We start from the raw sequence: 18,501 nt of genomic DNA on the forward strand, positions 1-18,501 counted from the left end.
AGATATTGCGCACTGGCTACTTCTGGCCGTCTTTGTTTAAAGATAGTATTAACGCTGTCCGAAAATACTACAACTGCCAAATTTTTGATCGAAAGATGCACGCTCCACCTGCTCCTCTCCACCCTATATTTTCCGTCAGTCCTTTTGCAAAATGGGGTATCGATTTTATTACATGTAACCCTCACTCAGCTGGGGGGCATGCGTATATCATCCTTGCGGTAGATTATTTTACCAAGTGGGCCGAGGCGATGCCTACATTTGAGGTAGATGGCAAAACAACTGTGATTTTCATGTTCAATCATATAATTGCTAGGTTTGGTGTTCCACAAGCAATTATCACTGATCATGGGTGTCATTTTCGAAACGTTATGATGACTGAACTTACAGGCCAGCTTGGCTTGCGTCACGATAATTCAACTCCATATTATCCACAAGCTAATGGTCTGGTTGAAGCCATCAAAAAAGTTATAGTCATCATGATCTAATGAATCATTGGGATTCACAGGTCGAATTGGCATAACATGCTATTTTCAGTGCTTTGGGCGTATCGAACCTCAGTAAAAACGTCAACAAGGTTCACTCCTTTCCAGCTAGTTTATGGTCTGGAAGCTGTGTTACCCATTGAATGCGAAATCCCGTCATTGCAAATGGCCATCGAGTTACTTCCAGCCACTTCCAAAGAGGAAAAACGTTTGTTATACTTGGCTCAGCTAGATGAGAAGCAACGTGATGCTGCATTGGCAATTGAAACTCATGCAAAACGTATTAAAGCTCAGTATGATCAAAATGTGACCCCTCGAAATTTTTCGGAAGGAGACCTAGTCTTATTGTACGATCAAGAAAATGATAAATTAGGCACTGGAAAATTCGTACCTATGTGGCATGGTCCCTATGTTGTCAAGCGAAAGCTAGCAAAAGGGGCCTATGAATTGGTAGAATTTGAGGGGGTCTCTTTAGGTAAACCCAGAAATGGTCTTTACCTGAAGAGGTATTATGCTTAAAAATGGGTGTGGAGATTTTTAGTTAGGATAGTTTTCTTTCTAGCTGGTGTGTTTTAGTTTTAAAAGTGTGCTTAGCTTAGAGAGTGTTTTTCGTCATTATTCCTGCTTATCTTGGTTTTACTCTTGATATTGCAGATGTCGACACCTCTCCAAACATACATTGGTTTTGCTGATGGTGCTTGTCGTAATACACGGAACATTTCTTCTGCAGCTTGGGTTATCTATTCGCCCTCTAATGAGTTGGTATCTATGCATGGAGTAAGCCTCGATCAAACAATGAACAACATTGCAGAGTATAGTGCAGTGATTGAGTTATTATCTGAATCTATTTCATTTGGGATTCGGAGTTTGATAGTGAGGTTAGATTCTGAACTCGTTGTATTACAGCTTAATAGAGTATATGCCATTAGAAATCCAGCGTTATTGAGATTATTTTTGAGAGTGCGTCTCTTGGAACGTGAATTTGATTATATTGAATATCAGCATATTCCAAGATCCTTAAATACATTAGCAGATGCAATTGGTTCTTGAATGTTAAGTAGACATTTGCAATAATCATACAAATAAATTTAAAAACATTCCATAACATGTTTTACAAGATAAGCCGGTAATAGTGATAAAGTATAATATAGGAGTGCGTCAAAATATACATCGTCCTCGATCATAGGTTGAAAAACACCTTATGATCGGCAAAAATGATAGTACAAAAAGCAAAAATGTCATATGTGTCTACAATAGGCGATCATCCTATCACTAGTGATGATCTCGATAAGAAACCACTGTATAGGCCACCTTACAAAGGAACCTTCTGAAAGGTCTTGGGACCCCAATCACATAGCGCTGTAGTCGACGAGGAATGTCATCTATGCCGGTCTCTGGAATGTCTCTTGTAAATGCTCTAGATGTCTCTCCAATTCGGCCAAGGTCTCTGTTGATTTGTCCTGTGGGGCTGGTGCCACTACAGTTGGTTGTTTCCTCTCATAAGCCCGGAGAGCGGCTGGTCGCTGTGGACCCACATCTACATTTGAAACTTTTACTATCAATTTTGGGACGAGATAAAAACAAAAAAAAATTAAGTTAGGAAAATGTTGAAAATGATCTTACCTGAGTCATCCCATTGCTCTCCTGGTGGAAGAGCCATGTCTGGGTCACCTCGAAAATCTACCCCAGCATAAGGAAAGTCCTGAATAGCAAAAACCTGGTTTTCCAACCAATGGAAATACTCAGGTTTGAATCGAATGACCTCTGTCCCCTCATCAGGATGACGGGCCATAACTGCAACCCATCGCATCAGTTTGGGCTCTCGAGGAAGTCCAGCTCCAACAGTGAGGTGCTGTGGGACCAACATTGGGACCCTCTCTAGACCAAAGCTCATGACTAAAGCACCATATCCAAAGGTCTTCAGTTGTCCGTTCTTGGCTCTAGTCAGTTGGCCTTTCACATTAGCCAACACAGCATCGCACCAGTTAAAGATGGTGCCTCGAAAGCAGTCAACTGCCATCCGCATTTGGGATCCAGTGGTTATATGTAGTGCTGCGCTCCTGCAAAGCTTGGTAATAGTAAACGCGATTACCATGAGTTCAAGAAGGGATATGGTTTTGATGTCTATCCCTTTGTCTCTAGTCTGGTTGTTACAGAACTCTAGCCGGAGGCTATTGACAGACTGGCCACCTGGCCTAGTCACGAATAGAGTCAAGTGTTCACCTCTCTTAGGCAAACCAGTAAAAAAGTATATGTCTTCCAGCTCCATTTTGAGCTGGTGGCCACCAATGAAGAAGCACTGGTCCTGTATGCTCCACTTGTCTACCAGCCACTGTAGAAAGTCCACCTGGGCCCTCATGCCAGGTATGGCCCAGAATTTGTATAAGCCGCATGCCTTCAATGCATCAATCGAAGGTTGATGATTTATCGCGGCAAGATATACATCCTCATACTCCCATTCTCGCCAATCAAGCATGATGTATACTCTACATTCAAATAAAAAGGCAAGTTAGAATATCTATAAGCAATTTTTTTGGGTGAAATTTGAGTTTGTTAGGTTTAAAAAACCTTTGCGCGGGGTACACACCCTCTCTATTAGAGACAGTGCGTGGGTCCGCACGTTACCTTAAGGGCAGGTGCGGACCCCTGACTTTTTTCCTTGTGCGAAAAAATCGGGGTCCGCGGGTCCCTTGTGTTATACCTGTGGACCTCTGTGCGCAGGTTTTTTGACCTAAAAGCTCCCAAAAAATGAAATGAAACCATAAAAATCAATTTGAAACGGATGAATTTGAAGAGTAGGATGATGTGGATTACCTGGAGGAGAAGGTGCTCGATTCTGACGCATGGATTTTCCGCAATCTTCACCGGGAAGTTTTTGACCAAAAGCTCTATTTTCTCACCCAAATCTCAAACGGTAAAAATGAATTGACGAAAGCCCTTTTTATAAGTTTTTTGAATAAATGAGTTGTTAATTTGTTTATGTTTCACTTTAGAAAGGTAACTTTTGCATCATTTTTATCCATTTTAAACAGGTATGAGTAATGTTTGAGTTTTTGTTCAGGATAACGGATTTTTCAGGCGAAATCGGTCATTTTCGACGAAAAAAAATTAGAGTCACCTTTAAGCTCTTTTCTGACTCCTAAAACATGAAAAGATCGCCGAGTTTTTCTTTTTAAACTCGTTAAAATGGAACTAAAAAGACGGTCCACTTACAGCTCTTTTCCTGACCGTAAAAACATGAAAAGATTGCCGGATTTTTGTCATTTCAAATTCAATATTAGTTATAAAATAACGTGTCATTGACCGCTTTTTTACTTTTTCGGATCAGAGGCACTAATCACGAAAAGTACTCCTTGGTCGTAATGATCAAGCGGTTCTCTCAGGTATTATTTTATAATTTTTCGGGCTTGGGAGACACAAATTTACGAAAAAGGTCAACCATGGAGTCTTCTTAAGTTTTTTCAGACTCTCTAAAATTGAAAAATGCCGAGTTTCTCCTATACTGGACTCGTTAAAATTTAACTGTAAAGGACCTGTTCAATTACAAACAGGAATGGACCACTCCTTCTTAGGGTTCGAATTTAAACTAAGTTGGACTCATCCGAAGGATGAGCTTATAATCAAGCAAATGTTATCCTCCTCAAACTTGTCAAAAATAAATAGGTACTTGCCAAAAATGGTGGGGGAAAAGAGAGAAAAATGAGCTTGTTTGTAATACTTTGTAACCACTCTTGAACACAACACTTTTATTCACCTGGGTTGGGAAATCCTTTTCCTAACAGTTGATCAAACCACATTGAAAGTCTTCAGCCGGTTTTTGGGTATTAACTTTGGGTCAATTGTCACCAAACCATCTGCCGTGTCGATATGTGTTCAAGAGGTCAGTGCAAATAAGCCATTCATCTACAAAATATCTGTCATCCATCTTGACCATCCCTGAGTCAGTCCTTGCAACTAAATTTCTTCAAACTTGATCTATGATTTCGTGTTGTGGGGTTGCCTACGACAGATCGCTTTCTATCGACTTCAGCTCATTATCTAGAAAGATGATCTAGAAATCGTCAGTACCTTGGGATCTGCATGCCTCAATGGCAAGTTTCTTGCCTTCGACGATAGGTTGCATCATTGACCTTCGATCAAGGATTCCGTGGCATGTTCGACATCAACACATCTATTCACATCTCATGGATTGTACTGAGTATTTTGAGAGCCATTGACATTACTGGTGGTTTCTCTCACACTTGTTAACAGTTTACATCATTGACTGGTAATCAAGTGGTTTCTACCATGTTCGACTTCAACACATACATTCGCATGGATAGAATCGTACTATTTCGGGAAGTAGAAATGAAGACCCTGGATCTAGTTTCCGCCATCCAGGCTGCGAGGAATTTTGTATTTATTATATTTTGGACTATTCATAAACAGATGGCTGCGTCCATACTGTGTCTACATGTGTCTATACTTGTGATGTATTACAAGATCATTCTTATATCAGAGCAGTAGTTAGTTTGCTAGTCAGTTTTGATCTGAGTATGGGAATGCCTACCTCAGCGATGATATGATCTCATATATATATTTTGCATTGAATGTTTTTACAGGTTCCAACCAGGCTCTCAACAAGATGATCCTCGAAATGATAAAGTACTCCACTCTTCCTAGATGATAAATGAAATCCTCATCTACTACAGACTTCGCACTTTAGGGGGAAATCCGTTACACAAAAATATTGTCACCATGAATATTTGCAGTCAGTATGGGTCTATCATCACTTATAATGTCCTCCTAAGCAAGTCTCAAACCTCAGTTCTTCATGTCAAGCTTTGAAAATGAGAGAAAGACATTAAAAATCAACAAAGCTCTGGTTCCGCACTTTCTCTCACTGTTGCCTACGGTCCCGCACCCCCTGTTCAGATTACTTGCAGACTTGCCCGCTCTGTCTCTAAAGGAGTGGGTGCGGACCCCTGTGAAAGTAAAAAAGGCGCAAGTTTATTCTAAAAAACTCACTTTGGGTTAATTCTAGATGATTCTAGAAGGAATTTTGACGTGGATTGTTCGCTCTTAGGTGGTTCATGCATCCCAAAAGAGAAGGATATAATCCCTTGATGAGAGGAGCTATCCCTTTGAAGGAGGGCTTTATCCCTTTGAAGGAGGACCTAGTAACTTCCATCCATTGCACTATAAATTAAGGTATTGGGCTGGTTGCTAGGGAGGTTAGAAGCTTAACATTTTTGAGGGTAAATGCTGGTGGAATTGAGACTTCCTAGTTAAGCTTGAGAGGAGAGATCACATACCTTTTGGCTTCATTGGGAAGAGAGTGAAACTTGTCAAAGTAGAGGAGACTTCTTGTTGGACCCTGGGAGGAGCTTGTAAAGCATCAAGGCACAAGTTGTAAAGTTCTTCTTTGATTTGAATTATACAATTAGATTCATTTTTCTCAACAAATTATCTTGTGTCATTTGTTTCATGAATTCGTTTATCATCATGATAAGTATGCTTTATGATATTGGCTTTTCAAGTGCTATTTAATTTGTGTGCTTGTTTGTGTTTGTAGATTCGCTATAAGGGAGCTCATTTGGATCAAAGGAGCGAGGCTTCCACAAACTTGCATTGGACCCAAGGTAGGCCTAAAACACTTGTTTGCCTTTGTTTATAAGTTGCATATTTAGAGAAAGATAGTTTTTGATTGGCTTGCTTGTCACTAGATATCATTAGATACTAGGAAGGTCAATCTTGTCCGCAAGATCGACTCATTCCGTGTGACAGTATTTATTGCAGAAGTATGTGCAGAGACCCAAGCAGTGCTTTTGCAATTTGTTCCAATCAGTAAGATGCGATGAGAGTAATTGTCGGAGTTATGCCTTAATTATGGAGCAGACAACGTCGTACAGGATGCAAGTTGAAACTCGCACACAAGAAAATAAAGGTTCGCCTGTAGGTCTTGGAGGATTCCAGAGCCGAGGACATGGTCGAGGAGGAGGGGCAGGACGAGGGCGGGGTCAAATCATCTTTTATAACTGTAGTGAAGCAAGACACTTTGCGCAATATTTTCAGAATCCCACATGTCCGTCTTGTAAATATTGCAAAAAAATTAATCATGTGATTGAATATTGTCCCATTTTAATGGCTAAGATGTAGGAAAAGAAGAACCAACAACCTACGCAGAACCTGCATATGATGAGATTGGAGCCGCATGAGGATGATCCTAGTATAAACATGGTGAGAACATGAAGTAGCGCAGTTAAAGAAGCTGGCAACGCAAAAGGAGAACAACCTAAGGCGGATAGCTAGGTTAGGAAAGCTAGAATTAAGAACACTGGGTTCAATATGCAGAGAAAGAAGGAAACTTTCATGGAGGCAAAGAAAAGTTTCATGGATCTAGGAGCTTCGACGTTGAAGAAACCGATGCAGTTAATTCCACATAAGAACCAGCCTGAAACAACAACAGAAAATCCTGATTCGACTATTTTGAAGTCCTTTCTACAGACATGCATGAAGTTGTTAAGAGATCAGAAAGAAGTGGAAGGGTTACAAGAGTTGATTGACAACTATGCTGGGAAAGAAAAGCCTCGAACAGAACAATGTGCAGTAAATAATATCTATGGAAACAAAAAGAGACCAGGCCAAGAAATGAGACTGAATGCGCAGATCGGAGAATTTCAAATAGATCAAGTAATCTTGGATCTAGGATCAGATGCGAACGTCCTAACTAAGTAGACATGGGAGCGGATGGGACAGCCAAAGTTACAATGGTCGCCAATCTAGCTGCGCATGGTGAACCAATAGAAGATTATTCTGGTTGGTCGACTACATGGGGTCATTATAAATATTGAGGGAGTGAGTGTAATAGTAGATCTTGAATTCATTGAGATCATAAATAATAGTGATCCATACCAAGCTTTACTGGGAATTGATTGGGAATTTGATATGGATGCTATAATTAACTTGAAATGACTGAGCATGATATTTGAGAATAACAGAATGAGGTTTTTTGTTCCTCTAGATCCCTCCGAAGGAGCACGATACACAGAGCCGATCCATGAAGATTATGGCAATGAGAATAATGGGCACATCTACAAGTTAAATATGCAAAATGAAGATTGGATTAATCCCACTACAGATGGAAGAATTAGCTGGGAGAAGGATATTTCATGCATTTCAGACTTTGACGAGGAAATGAAGCATTAGCAGAACCAGTTACATGAATTGTCTACGTTGTGTTGTAATAGACAGATGAAATCTCTTCGTTGTATCTCATTGGAGGTTCATAGCTTACCATACTATGATGGAATAGGGGATGTCAGTATCTTTTTATATGAGTTTGAAAGAGATATCCCAGACAAAGAAAGGTTCCAAGCTATGGATATTGCTTTGCGGTCTACACCTGCGCGATGGTGGGGCACGCAGAAGCATAATATACCAGATTGGAGGGAATGTCGAAGATTGATGAGGCTCAGGTTTGGGTATGCGAATACGAGAGTTGTAGAAAAGTGTACTGGAAAGGATGACCCGCACAAGCATCTGCCTCACTAGACTAATGCATGGAGTGAAGAACCATAACCAAAATGGGTACATACCTTTTTCCACATGTTATATGTAATACCAATGAATTGCTATCTTGAAACGAAACTACGAGATGGCACCGCTAAATGGCACAAACATAAGGAAAGTTTTATACTAACATTTGGTTTTGAGGATGGGTTTGAATATAGATAATTCCCTTCAAGATATCTGTGCAACTATTTTTAGAATACCAACTGCAACGTCAGCTTGGGTTCAACAGATTGGAATGCATAGGTGCAACATGCGTTTGAATATTACAACATAACTGTGGAAGAGGGTGAAGATGATCCATGCAACGTCAATATCTTTGAATTAGAAGGACAACACGAAGTTGCGAGACCAGATGTTTAGATACCTGTAGTGACCAATCTAGGGTGCTAGATTAGACTAAATTTAATGTCAACCAAGGTAGGTAAACTTAGAGGCACGTGTCTAAAGTTTATAGACCTAAAAGGATCTCATCTATCTAAATAAGTGTCTATTGTGACAAGCTACAACACTCTTTTACAAGAGATTGAGATATGTTTCCTTTCACAATTCAAACACTTATATCACCTAATTTAATCAACTGTTATAAGAAAACAAAGTGTTACTAGTTTGTGTTTTCAATCCTCTTACAAGGATATCATTCACAAAAACTTTGTCCCAGATAACACACTAAGCATACTAAAAATCAAATTCATGAATACGGAGTCCATAGAAATATCTTGAAATCCAACGTTCAATTAAACCTTTTACAAAGTCTGATTCAATAATTTCGCAATTGAATTTGCAAGCTACCACTATGAATCATTCAATAACAATCGTAAGAACTTCTAGTTGAATTGATAAACTCACAAGTGATGAAATGAAATAAAACACTATTCAGATCTAAAGACTAGATTCTATGAAACAGAAATGAAAGTATACCAATCTTCATGTAGGGCCCGTCCACACGTTGATGGCACACTTAGAAAAACTTCAGATGATAAAAAACATTAACACATAAACACCATAATTGATGAAACGCTACCTGTGATTAAGTTCTGAGAATCGATTACATGCAAAACAGAGTTCTGGAATACGCTTAAGTCTGCTCTTGTCTAACCTCTTCTTCACCAAAATTCCTCTTATTTATTACAATTTTCATCCAAACGTACATGCATTATCGCTTCAGATGTTTCTACTTTTATAATAAAAAAGGCTAGGTTCGTTTTTTCTAATCCTAACTGATTTCTAAAACAAAACGAAATCAGTTTAGGTAACTTCAGATTTTTGCTGCTTTTACAACCAAAAAGGCTGGATTTGACCAGCATTGACCATGTATTCGGGAGCTCCATATTCGATGCTAAATAGATTTTCCGCCACGTATGTACATCCTAGATCACGTCCTTATCCTCTGTTCCGATTTTCCTGCCATGCCACGTGTCACAACATAAACCAATTACAGGAAGTCATGACATCCCGTAATTTTGTTGAAAATTTCCAATTTTTAACATAAAAATCCATAAATTAAATTTAATGTAAAATAACAATTATAATGCTTCATCAATCAATTTTAATGGACTATGAGGGGTTTATGGAGGAAAATGATAGATAAATGATGGATTTTTAGAAGAAAAGAATGGCAATAAAATAGTACCAACATCTCCCCCAAACTCAATGATTTAGCATGTCCTCATGCTAATCCTGATGTGCTCCCTTTATATTCTGTTCCTGCTTGTGCCTCTGCCGCTTGTAGCAATACATCTATATTCTTCTGAACTTGGGCATTCTTCTGAACTTGGAACTCATGTTTCATATTCTTATATTTTTCTTTGAGAACTTTTTTTCTGAGTGTACCATTTTGTCGCCCATTTGCACGTTTCAGTTTGATCAGTCCTAAGTTCTTTGATTTTCTGCTTCAGTTTCTCATTTTTCTGCTGAATCTTCTTGCTCTGAGCTCTCAACATTTCATTTTCCTTCTTTATGACCTATCTAACATGTTTTCTTCCATCAATTCCTCTTTTAGCTCTTCAATCTGTTTCTCTAACCTTCTCTATTTCTTGTTTGTAGGTACTAGCTCTTTCCTTTTTCCTTCGTTACTCTCAATTTCCATTTCTGCTTCTAGTTCTGGCTGTGAATTAGTATTGCTTTCAATTTCCATTGGTGCAGTTGCATTCGGCTCTGGTTGATAATCTTGTGTTTGATTCCTTTGTATTCTCCTTGATCTTCTCTTATAAGTAGTGAAGATGTTATCTTTTTCAATTTTCTTGGCAGCTTCTTGCCTCATCCTTCTTGTCCTTACACTACTGCTGGGTTGAGGGACATTGCTTGACTTACGCTTAGGGATTTCCTCATCAATATCAAGCATAAACTCTGTGCGTTCTTGCTGTTTTTTTTTTTGTAAATTTGTCTACTCCTATTATTATACAAAAAAGTTTACAGTGAGGCAGGCCTCAAAAATCTCTCCATACTGACTATGGATTTAGCAGTGCTCTTACATTGGAGGGCAAAACTTCCCTTTGAATCTGACTTGACCCACAAATAACCATGAACAGACCGACAGACTATTGGTAGTTGACTAAGCCCATCTATACCAAAAACTACCCAGAAAGTAATACAAACAGAGGTAGAACCTTGCTGAGTCCAAGCATGGACTGAATTGGAGACAGACTTTAACCTGAACATCACTAAGCCATACAATAACTTTATCAAAAACCAGCAGCCAGGAACGGGTAATCCTGAAGCACCAGAGAAGTGCATTCCTGTTGGAGTTGTGCATCCACTGAATCATTGAGAGTACCTGAGAAAGGAGGGAGCTGCAGGTCAACCCCTTGGTTGGCCAATCGATCTGCTACCTTGTTGGCTGTGCGCTTGACATGCTTGAAAATAATGCTATGGGGGCGCCTTAGCCTTTCCTCCAAAGTTTCGAGCCTACTAAGCAACCTCCAACTGGATGCTATTTTAGCTGCTGAGGTGCCTGCTTGAATTCTTGTAGCTGCATTGATGAGGATAAGGGAGTCTCCCTCTACTTCTAGCAGGTAGAAATTGTGTTGATCGGCAATGCATATCCCTCTCCACAAGCCTTCCAATTTCGCAACATTGTTGGTGTCTTTGCTAATCGAACCATAGTAGATATGCTCAGCTACTCCTCTGTCATTTATGAAAACTCCTCCATACCCTGCCGGCCCAGAATTTCCTTTAGCTGCTCCATCAAAGTTCAATTTGAAAGAGGAAGCGGCAGGAGGGGACCATTGTATGGGGGAGACAGATTTAGCAGGGGGACGGGATTTGATATTAGGCAAGCAGGATAAGTTAAGATTCCAGGAGTTCAGGATGAGCTGCTCTTGAGGAGAGTCCGGCCAGTCAGTTTTGAGCCAAGATCGAAGCGCCAGAGTTTCTTGGAGATTTTTCTTTAAGAGGAGCCATAGTGTTTCTATAGGCCGTCTATTATTGTTGAAGACTCTGCTGTTCCGTTCCTTCCATAAAATCCAGTAAAGAAAACCTGGAATGAGGTTCCATAGAGAATTTAGGATGGGGCTATGATAAGGGTGCTTGGGCCAGGTTCTTAGAGTGTTTGCTATGTCCCCCTGCCGAACTCCTGCTCTTTTATTACATTGATCAACTTTCTCCCATAGCTGAATTGCGAGAGGATAGGTCTCCATGAGATGCAGGATGGTTTCCGAGTGAAGAGTGCAGTTGGGACATCTTGAGGGTCCGATGAAACCCCTTTTTTGTAGATTGTCCCACGTTAGGATGCGCCTCTTACTTAAAAGCCATAGAAAGGTTGATACCTTGGGCCAGAGTCTGGACTACCAAGTACGATCCCAGAGCTGATCCGTAGCTGTGTTGCAATTAGAATAGCGTAATCTATATGCTTCCTTGGTGGTGAACATACCTTTTGTAGTGTATCCCCACCTCAGTTTGTCCTGCTGAATCGAATACTTGATTTTTTTATGACTTAACTCCTGTTCTATTTCTGTATAGGTTTCTCCGTGCCAATCGAGCTGCCAGGAGCTGGCGGGTTTCCATTGTTGGAAATCTTGAAGCGGGTGCTGCTGCCAGAATTAAGAGACATGAGTGAGGTTGGTTTGCTGCATAGAAATCTGCCAGATAGGTTTATGGAAGATCGAGGCGAGTTTTGGTAACTGCTGCCATGAATCCTCCCAAAACCGTGCAGAGTTTCCCGAATGAATTTCCCAGAAGCTATTCTCTTGTATGAAGGCACTATGAATTTTGGCAGCATTCCAAATCATGGAGCCTAAGATGCTAGGACTGATTCTAATGAGTTTGTCCCAATGACTTCCTGGCGCATATTTGGCTTGCCACAGCTTCGCCCAGGGAATATGTGGCTTCACTAACCAATTCCACCATATCCTGGCTCCCATAGTGTTATTGCTTTGGAGAGGATCCCGTAGTCCTAGTCCACCATTGGATTTCGGCTGGCATACCTCTTTCCAATTGACAAGGGCCCATTTCCTGTTGAGCCCCGTGGAGCCCCATAGAAAACTCCTTTGAAGGTTGCGGATCGCCTTAAGAACCCATTTGGGAGCTGCCAGTATAGAGAAGAGATACAGAGGCATAGCTTGAAGGACGGACTTGATCAAAATGAGTCTACCTGCTATGTTGAGTGATCGAAATGTCCATGAGGAAAGTCTAGCTTCCAATTTGTCCAGCAGCGTTCGCCAAGAAGCATGCTTAAGGGCGGAGACCATAAGAGGAGCTCCCAAGTATTTGGAGGGAAGCGCTGCAATGGAGAATCCTAGAATACGGGCAATGTTTTTTTGAGTGGAGACAGGGGTGTTGAAGAAGAAAAGCTGGGATTTGGTGGCATTGATCGAGGTTCCGGAGGCTTCTGAGAAAAGAGAGAGCAGGGCTTTAAAGGCTTTGGCTTCTAGGGAAGAAGGATGACCAAAGAGCATCGTATCGTCAACAAACTGTTGATGGGATAGGGGATGGAGACCATGGAGCGCGATACCTTTTATAGCTTGAGTAGAAATAGCTTGATGAAGGAGGCGGCTGAGACCTTCTGCCATGAGGACAAATAGGAAGGGGGATAGGGGATCCCCTTGACGAATGCCTCTAGAGGGGCGGAAAGGTACAGATGGAGAGCCATTGAGGAGGACCGAGAAGCAGGGTGAGGTAATAAGATTCATTATCCATCGGGTCCAGGTGGCATTAAAGCCGAAGGCCAACAACATTTGATGAATATATTCCCAACTGAGCTTATCGAATGCTTTGGAGAGATCAAGCTTCAGAATCATACCTGGTTTTTTTAGAATTTTTAAAGAGTGGATCACCTCGTTTGATAGAATAATGCCATCCATTATCTGACGCCCTTCTACATATCCAGTCTGTTCCGGAAGGATGAGAAGAGGGAGAAGAGGTTTGAGCCTATTTGCCACTACTTTGGATATGAGTTTGTAGATAACATTACAGAGAGCAATCGGCCGGTATTTGTCTGGCGTATTTGATTCCTCCCCTTTGGGAACTAGAGCAATGAAAGTAGAATTGAGGGAAGGGAGGATCCAGTGCATGGATCTTGATTCTTCCACTAATTCCCAGACTTCTGTGCTGATCAACTCCCAGAATTCATGAAAGAAATTGGAGGTGAAGCCATCAGGACCTGGAGCCTTGCCATCCTTTAGCTGAGCCATTGCCTCTTCTACTTCCTGCATAGAGACTTGTTGTAATAGATTTTGATTATGATCTTCTGTGATTATTTTGGGTATGTGCTGCGTGATAGATCGTATGGCTATTGATCTACTTCCTGTTTGTTCTTTGAGCGCTTCCTGGAAGTACTCTTTGAATTCCTTTTCAATGTCTTCATGCCTTTCTAGTCTCTCCCCTTGACTGTTATTGATGAAGGCTATATTGTTGTGCATTCGTCGTTGTATGGTGGATCGATGAAAAATTTTTGTGTTCTTTTCCCCTTCTTTAAGCCACCTGATTCTGGATTTTTGGCGCCAAAGGATTTCCTCTTGTAGTCTTCGAGCTTCTATTTCTGTCCAGAGGGTTTGCTCCTTATTTGCCAGTTCCTCTGTTCTTCCCTCTAGGATAATGGTTTGCTGTAGAGAACACATATTCTGCTCCAATGTTTTCCTGGTTTCCAGAATGTTGCCAAATTGGGTTTTATTCCAGACTTTGAGCACTTGCTTGAGATTTTTTAGTTTCTGTTGAAATTGGAACATCTTTGCACCTGCCGGGGGAGTAAAGGATTTCCACGCAGCTCGGACCATTTCTTTGAAGTTAGGATGTGTGAACCAAAAGGCCTCAAAGCGAAATGGACGATTGCAATGTTTACCTGGACGTGTCCATTGAAGCATAATGGGCCAGTGATCAGATCCACCCTGAGGCAGGATGGAGGCATGAAAATCCCCTCCCAAATGTATAGCATTGTCTGAAATGAGAAAACGATCTAACCTGGAGGCAATATTTTGAATTCCCCTGCGTTTGTTTGTCCAGGTGTACGTGCCATTTGAAGTCTGAATGTCCATGAGCTGATTGCTTTGAATGAATTCTTTGAATCCTGTGCTGTCCTCTTCTAACTTCGAGCGTCCTCCCTTTTTTTCCTCTAGATTCGTGATAATGTTGAAATCCCCCCCGCTGATCCATAGAGGGTACTGTCTGTTAGAGTTAAGAGCTGTAAGTGCATCCAGCACTTCTAATTTATGATGTAAGTCTTGCGGGAAGTAGGTATTAGTGAGAAGACCGTGCAGATCCGTCCCAATGAGATGAAATGAAGCTTGAATGAAACAATGAGTGGCATGAAAATCTTGAAGCGTAAGGATCTGCGGATTCCAAGCTATAGCTAGTCCACCGGAGGCCCCTACCGCATCCACTGAGACTGAGCGACTGCCTGTCCATGCTTTGTTGAGGATCCTTTCGAGGGCAGCACTATTACTTTTTGTTTCTTGTAGAAAAACTAGGGAAGGCTTCTCTAGCTGAATCATGTTTTTTAACATTCTGTGTTTTGAGGGGCTGTTGAGCCCACGCATATTCCAGGAGATGAGCTTCATGAGGAACAGTGGGGTTGGGGCTTGTAGAACTTCGTCAACTTTGGAAATCTCCCTGATTCCATTAAGATTTCTCCTAAAATGATGGTCCTTTGCAGATCAGTTTTGCGCCCTCTTTTTTTTGTTTCTTTTAGGATTTTCTTTCCATCCCAGGGACTTCCTGCTTGTATACCTAGACATTTATTATGTTGAGCTTTGGTGAGAACACCTTCCAATCGATCTATTTCCCATGGAGGTATTGAGTTGTACTCTTTCTGCTTGCATGCTGTTTCGAGTTTGAGTATATCCAGTCCTTCCAGACTCACAGTCTCTGGGTCTTCCTCCATTGTTGTGGGGATGTTCTGGCATTCCTCTGGGATATCATCTTGTAAACTGAGTGCTAAAGCTGCATCAAGTTCCATCGCTGAAGGTTGCATTTCATCTTCTAAAGCCGGCTTTTTCGATTCCGAGGAGAATAGAAGGCTGGAGGGCTTAGAGGAAGATGGGGGCGGGTTAGATTTGAGACTCTGGGAGGGAGATGGGCGCGATGGGGAAGCCTGAGAGTCATTATGTTGCTTTTCTGAAGGATCTTGAGGGGTAAGAATTTGGAATCTGTTCTGGGTTTCAGCTTTTTTGGGGCTGGAGGGTGCAACATGATGTTTTTTAGCATGCCTACGGCGATTGGGCACCTTGGTAAAGCCTTCAGAGTCTTTGTTGGCCTCATTAGCAGGAGATTTGATCTGAGTGTTCAGAGGACAATCCCGAAAAAGATGGCCATGTTCATGGCATTTGCGGCATCGAAAAGGAATATGCTCATAGTCTAATGGTTGAATCCATTCAAAATCATCATGGAAAAGACTTACCGAGTCTGCAAGGGCTTTAGTAAGATGCATCTGGATGCAGATCCTGGCGTAGGAAGTATATCTTCGATTTTTGGTTTCCTCTGCTACTTTGATGAAAACCCCGATGCTATTGCCAATGTCCTTTAATGTTTCTTCTTTCCAGTATTCTGCAGGTAAAGAATACATGCGTATCCACACTGGAGCATGACTGAGATCTTCTGTATCTGGATTGAACCTGGGTTTCCAGTCACGAAGGAAAAGACCCGAGGAATTGAAGAAATACGGACCACCCTCAAATATGCGGGATTTGTCCTCCAGGCAGGAGAATATTGCAGTGAAGAAGCCTTTGGGGCCAAGTAGCAAGGTGACTTGTCCTTTGGGTTTCCATTTTGAGGCTATCCACCCCTGTAGGGCTTTTTCGGTTGGCCAAAAGCCAAGAAATTTTCCAATGAGAGCGTGATCCTTCATGTATTGTATTTCGCCGTTGATTCTATGGCTGGGGAGCTCAACTTTGATTCGTTCCGTTGTTTTTGGAATGCAGGTAGCCGAAGTCGCCTTTGGTTGTGACGCCGGTTGTTCTGGATTCGCCCCCTGTTCATTTTCTTCCTTTTCACGTGCTACTGTATGCTCAACTGCTATGTCAGTTTGAACTGAGCCCTGTTCTTGTCCTGAAAAGTCGCCTGGAGGGAACAGCGATGCAGAGGATTTGAAGATGTCAGACGAGAGGTTATCTGGAGGAGGGGGGAAAGGTCCCGCCCCTCCCACAGGGGAAGCCATGACGTATTGTTTACCAGGAGCGCGAGGGATGGATCGCCGGCGGCTCAGAAAAGGGATGCGATCGGGTTGGTGCAGAATGCGCAGATCTGAACATTTGCTCAGAGAGCAGAGCCTAGGGTTTTCGTCGCCACACTCAATGATTTGGCTTATTAAACAACACTAAGTCGTGCGTTCTTGCTGTTGTTCCTGTTCATCTTCTTTAATTTGATTGGCAATTAAAAATTCTTTCCATGTTTTTCCTCTCCTCTGCAACTCAAATTCAATTAGAATTTTGATCAACCCAAAATGATACAAACTCCTACCTTCATTACCTTTTTGTTTCTGAATGGTCTTCAACATTTTAGTCAAACTCTTTAAGAGGAATTAGGGCAAATTGATAGTGCATTGACCTTTTAAGTGCAACAGAAGTTTTATGTGATATAGGTATACTATACTGCAACGTCCTTCACATGTAACAAATTTTTGAATAATGTATACCATTTCGTCCCATGGGTGAATTAGCCAACTTCTGGGAACACCCTTTTTCCAATTGACAGAGGAAACCATTGACCTAGACATAAACTGAGTCCATGATTTTTCCTTAAATTTTTTGGTTTTGAAATAATTTTCCCCTTCTGGATTGATTCCCAATGTTTGTGCTATGGTATCCTCTCAAATTCTAAAAGAGAAGTTTCCTATTAAAGCTTTCTCTCCATTGAAAGAAAATGCAAATTGCTTTGTAACTTCTTCATTGTTTCCATTGAATTTCTCTAGAAAGGACAACCAGTGTTTTTCCCTTAAAATTGTGACACAGTCTTCATGATATTGTGAGCTATCAAATTTTTCGGGCTCTGCTCTATTGGTCATTTTGTTGAAAATCTCTATTAAACCCCTTTTTTTATGCTCAAAAATTCAATCAGGGTTTTCAATTTGTTACCTCTTTTCCTGCGTTCCACTGAGCTGACCTGGTAACGTCCTCGATTCGCAGGGTTTCCTTCTTCAATTGCTTGAGCTGACTTGGTTAACGTCCTCAAATTATGGGCGGAAGTAAAAAAACTCGGGGTAAGCCTGTCTGCTATTCTCTCCCTTTGTAGCACCTACTATCTAGGCCCTCTTTGAGAAACTCAGAGTCTGAACACTAACATGGTAACACACTTTATGAACTCAGAGTTTTATAAAATGAAAACTCAACAGCCGACCTTCATCCAATTGCTATGATGATAATGCAGAGTTGGAAGGCGCATTCACATCATGAATACAGAGGAGCAGTACTGATTTGCAGAGGTATAATCATGATAACTCACTATGCAAATCATGTGATGATAACGGATATATTTCATAAGCAAACTTTGGTCAGAAGCTTGTTTTTATAACTCCAACAGTCGAAAGGAATGAAATCATTTGAGGAACGGTGTGACAAGTGTCTTTCCATTGACCGGCCTTTTGCATTGGTGCCCATTGCTTGTTGGTACTTTATTGACAGAGGTCGGATTTAAAAATGATGGGTTTATGTTATGAAAAGGTTTGAAGAGCGTAGTAAAGGTGTGATAGGGGATGATAAGCAGAGTGATAATGAGGTGAGGATTTAGGAATATGACGAAGGTTATGGGGATAAGGATTTTTGAAATTGATAACAAGCAATAATAATCATCATTTTTAACACTAAAATAATTTAATAATTTTAAATGTTAAAAATAAAAATTTCAACTATACATTACACTTGTTGGTTGACAAAATGCTGATTTGGCGTGCACAGGTATGACTGATCTATTTGTACAGGTATGACTGATCTTCATTGTCTAAAACAGGTCCCTTTGAAATGAAATTGCATATAATAGGTCCCTTTAAAATCTGAAGAACTCTAAAGAACCATGTTTGTGAAGCTTCTTTTATCCTTGGTGT

This window comes from Pinus tabuliformis, chromosome 3_1, assembly GCF_031772625.1.
Source record: "Pinus tabuliformis cultivar Carrire ecotype Pingquan chromosome 3_1, CPIR1, whole genome shotgun sequence".
NCBI lineage: Eukaryota > Viridiplantae > Streptophyta > Pinopsida > Pinales > Pinaceae > Pinus > Pinus tabuliformis.